At 34.3% G+C, this 5,610-nt stretch overlaps 1 non-coding gene across 1 annotated transcript; it reads left to right on the top strand.

Annotated features, from left to right (window-relative positions):
* Positions 1-1,101: 1,101 nt before the first annotated feature.
* Positions 1,102-1,314, top strand: LOC113257159 (small nucleolar RNA U3). The gene has a single exon (XR_003316853.1). It is a non-coding gene; the product is annotated as a small nucleolar RNA U3 (small nucleolar RNA).
* Positions 1,315-5,610: the final 4,296 nt, after the last annotated feature.

Here is a 5,610-nt window from a genome sequence, read left to right as displayed (position 1 = left end):
ACACAAAAGGACCAAAAACACATACACACACACACACACACCACATGCCACATAAAACTAGAAAGTATATATATTCTTCAGCAGAAGTAGGATTCTTTCCAGAACACAAACAAACAATTGCTAGAATTTCTTCAAACAAATCCAGAATGCAAATAAAAACATCAAAAACAAGAGGGTTTATTCAGAGATCAGGATGTCTTCTGCATACAATATGTGAAAAGAGTCTGCATGTTATTGCACGCACATGTACACATGCTCTCACACCAGAAGGCCTCACGCACCCTTGAGCAGTGTGCACAGCCTTCCCTGTATGGAAAGTGTTGTCACTTCCGAGTATATTCCACTATGGAATGAAAGATAGAACTTGGGTCATTGATGGAGCTGAATGATAGATATAATTAAGATGTATCAAATGTGTCTGATGCAGAAAGATACCCAAAGATGGCTTGTTAACAGAAGGGAGAATGGTACTTCCTTCCTACCAGATTCTGATGAAAAATGTAAGATGTGCAGTATTTGGGGAGCATTTGTTATGAGCTAATTGGAGCATGTTGAGTGGAAATGAATAGTGAATAACTCAAAGGGATTTATAGTCACAGCTTGGAGCCTCACTGCAAATACTGACGTTCAGCAACACCAGTCCCAAGGGAAATGGGAGCAGGAGGAATAGAAGTCGTCAGTGTGATGAAATGAAATAGTTGCAACTGCAGATGGATTATTAACTAATATTGACTCTTGCTCTGAAAGCTGTCAGAGCTTTGCTATGCAGCACTGAAACAGCTGGGAATGTTCTGTCATGAAGCCACTAAAGAAGCATTCTAGTTGGGTTGAAATACAAAAGCTAGATACTGGCTAAGGACATAAGAGTCCTAAGTTTGCTTTTGGGTCAGACAAAATATACACCACTTTTTTAGTCTATTGTAAGATATTTGCTTCTTTGATTCATCAAACATTTATTAAACATTTACAAAGTGATAGGCACGATAGCTTCTCAGCCGTTGACAAGTAACACACCAATCCTGCTGTTGTGAAAATTGCCATCTAGAAAACACTGAACTGATCATTTAACATTTTCTATAAAAAATGGCAAAAAAAAAAAAAAAGACTATACTTTTAGGGATCACTTCTATAGTTTGTCACTAGAGAAGTTTCTCTCAACATAGAATCCCGGAAGCCATGAGGAGGAAGTACAATGTCCTTTTCTGAGCATGAAGCTGGCTCTGGGTGTTGCTTCTGCAGCTGCCCTTTGCCAGTGATGATCTTTCTTCCCTCTATTGGAAGAACAAGAAGGAAGGTAAACCATCTCGGCAGGGGGGCGGGGGAGGTTAGGATAAGATATTTTTACAGGATAACTGCTGCAAAAAAAGATGTAACGATTTAGGGGCTCACTTAATGTAAGTTTATGCCTCGTTCATATTTCAATCTCATTTGGGTTAAGTCGTTTGGGTTAAGGGACTTGTCGTTTGGGTTAAGGGACTTGTCGTTTGGGTTAAGGGACTTGTTTTCATCCATGGTCACATTCTTGCCCTGGACTCCTTTTGTTCTGCTGTTCCACCATCCCATAGGGCCTCACGGTCTTCAACAACCAGCAAGCAGAAGGGGTCAAACCATGAGGAAGCACAACCACTTCGTGAAAGCCTTGGTCTCAAAGTGGCACACACCACTTCTCCTTTCATTCAATTGACTGAAATAGTTACTACAAATAGTACAATACATAGTTACTACACATACTAATAAGGGGGGTGGTATAGAGGTAGAAAATGTGATAATTGGTTTGGCAACTACCTTCCAGCTACAACTTTATGGTGTGAACAAAGAGACCAGATTTTGGTGAACAGTTAGACTTATTTACAGTGAGTGCAAAATGGAAAACATCACTTAATATGCAAGCTTGTCATATCTGGGCCTTTAACTGGTCATAAAAGTATTAATAAAAAATTTACTTTAAAAAGCTTGAAAATATTTGATATACAAAAATACTGTTCAGTGTATCATGTAGAAATTTTCTTTTCTGGCCAAGATTAGGTTTATCATAAAGAATATATTTCCTCTGGTGAATATCTGGATTGAAAATTTGGATAATGGTGGTCTTCTTCAAACAAGGATAATTCCAGCATAGGAATGACTAGGTATTCAAGAAATGAATTTGGAAACTACATTGGATTGTATTAACATGAACAGAAATTAAAGCGTTATAAAAATTTGTAATATCAAACCCAATCCCTATTCTCATTTTAGAATTTCCTATTTTGTGGAGGACAAGAATGTTTATAATCCAAAGTATTTGGTATTACACACCTCTAGATTATCGAAGTCATACTATATTGTAAACAGATGATTTTTTAAGTTGTGAGATGAAGTATGGAAAACATTTGGAAAGACCAAATTGTATAGGGTAAATAATATATCTAGAATTAGGTCATAGTTCCCTTACTTCAAGTTCCCTGAAACGTATAGTAAATGCACCTCTTTACCATTCCATCTTTTCTTTTAGTCTTATATATCTGTTTAAAACATTCATCTTCATAAATACAGCTAACCAAGCTCTCATAGATGAACTAGAAGTACATACCTTTATTCCATATATACAAATAGTAGAATAAACAAAGTTTCTATTTTGGTAGATGCTATCATTCCATTGTATATGTGCTAACAGAACTTTTTTTTTTTTTTTTTTGAGGAAGAAATGTCCCCGGACTGAACATTTCAAAAGTAAAAATCATGATGAGTTGACTATCTTTTCGTGTCCCCTCTTCAGCCACATCTTTATTTGCAGCTTGGCATAGTCTTATGATCCCATAATCTTTTCCTGGAATATAAGACCTGAATAAAAGTCAGCCATGCGTTTTCTAGAACAGGTACTTTCTTGATAAAAAGAGACAAGTACAGCTAGAAAAAGCCAAGAGTTCTCTACTTTTTCCCATATCCTTGCTTTGAATTTGTATTAGTTTGCCAGGGCTGTCATATCAAAGTATTACATTGGGTGTCTTGAGCAATAGAAATTCAGTGTCTCACTGTTCTGAAGTGTTAGTAATGTGAAATAAAGGTATCTTCAGGGTTGGTTCCTTCTGAAGTCCATGACAGGAAGGATCTCCTTCCTCTCTCCTTGGCTTGTAGACCACTGTCTTCTCCCTGTGTCTTGTCATGTTATCTTCTCTCCATTCATCTGCTTCTTTGTCCAAAGTTCTTTTTATAAGGATACCAGTTATACTGGATTAGTCATTAATCTCTAAAAAGTCTATCTTTAAAAGGCCACATTTGAAGGTTCTTGGAGTTAAGACTCCAACATATATATATATATATATGTATATATATATATGTATATATATATATATACATATATATATATATTTTTTGCAGGTTGTGGGGGGGGGGCACAATACAACCCATGATAGAACTCAAATATGATATTGAGTTAGAGTAACCATCTTGCAAAAATGAAGCAACCAGTATGAGAATGAAGTCCAACAACAGAACAAGATATGGATGATGGACAGAAAGAGTTAGAGTCACTGATGCCCCTAGAAAGGACCAGCCAACCCCTACCTAATTCAGAATAATAATTTCTCTAAAATGCATTTACATAGTGAAAAATATATGAATGATTTAATAATTTAACATTCAGAAATTCTTGGAAGATTTAGAAGAACCTAAGATTAGTACCATCTAAGGCATAACTTAACTTAAGTTTATTACATTTAAATTTACTAACCTGAAAATGGATAAATTTTCTTATGTTTAAATTTAATGATTGATTTATATTTTCATGTTGCTTACTTATAAAAATACTTTATCAAAGTGATTATTTTTAGGCATTTTATTTTGATTGCTGAATAGAACATATCCAGACAGTAATAGATACTCTAATTTCTTCATTTTCAAATAGAACCAAAATACTTTGTTTCTATAAAAATGGACTCTGGAAATTTTGTCTCTTGGTGGTTTGTAAAGAATTTAGTTAATGACATATTAAATTATGTCCCTCTGAATGCTTTTGCTCCTATTTATATTTTTTCCTAAGCCCTACTCCTTGAAGTTCTTATTTTTCTATATATCAAATTTAACTTGGTCCACATAATTATGATAGACAAGATAATATCATTGTCCTGTAGCATTGGAGTAAAAGATTTTCAATTCTATAGCATGCTTATTATTTTGATGTTGTTATCTATGATGTCTGTGATGCCTGTGTTTTAACCTCTAGTGTTAATGCTCTACATTAAATCCCCATGGTATACACTCAATCTGTTTCATCGGCTCTAAAACAGAACACTTGCTTTCTGATTAAGTCATGTTTGCATTTCCAGCTGTGTGTAGGCAGCTAGCCACATTCTTTTCTATTCATATAAACAGACTATTGCAGTTATGTAAACAGTATAACTTTTAAATGCTCATTATGTTCCATTAGATCTATTTACTAGACTCACATAATCTCAAAACAACAAAATTTGAAAAAAAAAAAAGAATATTAGGTTAGGATAGTATTCTCAGACTGGCCAACAGTGTATATACCTAGTTTTATACAAGGAAGAGGAAGCAGAAATCCTTTTTTAATAAGGAAAACCTGAGGAAGTGTAGCAATGGAAGATTCCATTTGTAGATGGGCCATTTCCAGGGGAGTCAGTCTGATAGATCAAATAGAAATTGATGTAAACAGGGTATATGTTTGATTTAAGGACTCATGGTTGAATTTACATGAATGTATCAGTTATCAAATTCTGAGTCTAAACAATATTTAAACAAAGCATTAAGGTGACATTTAGAATTTTTACGTTACTTTGGGAAGAAGTCGAAAATTCCTCTTTTCCATCATATTTCTCATTGGTTTAAAAGAGGACAGTACTTTTTTATTCCTCTCATTCACTTGGCTAACCTTGGGATTGATATAAAATTAATAAGGTGTTTGTTTAAGGGAGGAGAATAGTACAATGGTTGGAAACAAGGTAAAAGTACTTTAGAGAAAATAGTTTTATTAACTTTCTATTAACAGTCACTATTAATGAGTGCTCCAATTCTTGATGCTGAAATAATACTATAGAATAAGTCTTTTCTAAATCAAATGATGAATTGATGCTATGTATATTTAATGGCATTCAAATAGTTTGAAATCATACATTTACAGTATAAAAATAATTCTAATGACAAATTCCCTCGATTATATAATCATGCTATTGTATGATTGGAAAGAATCTTATGTATCAGGAAAGCACCTTTCCTTTCAAATCAGAAATCTCTTATGTTTCCTGCAATAGGAAGTCAGGAAAGTTCCTTTGAATATTCCAGTCAGGAAGGATTTCAGTGTAATTGCAGGACAACAGGATTCATTTCTCAACAAATCTGTTTGCAATATAGATTAGCTAATGAAATCTGCTTTTCCTTAACTATCACTAGATTTACCTTGTTCTGTCTTCCACTAGTTTACAGAATAGATTTAATCTGTCTCAAAAATACAATACACTAACCCAATGCCTTTATTCCCTATTTTACTTTATGACCCTGGAGGGCAGAAACACTGCTGATTTACCAACCTGCTGTCATACCAAACCTATGATAGGGGTCCAATTATTTGTTGAATAAAAATGAAAGGGTTCTAGGGCACCTGGTGGCTCA

Source organism: Ursus arctos, unplaced genomic scaffold, assembly GCF_023065955.2.
Source record: "Ursus arctos isolate Adak ecotype North America unplaced genomic scaffold, UrsArc2.0 scaffold_4, whole genome shotgun sequence".
Classification (NCBI taxonomy): Eukaryota; Metazoa; Chordata; class Mammalia; order Carnivora; family Ursidae; genus Ursus; species Ursus arctos.
Note: the sequence above shows the minus strand (reverse complement) of the source record. Positions and strands in the feature narration are given on the sequence as shown.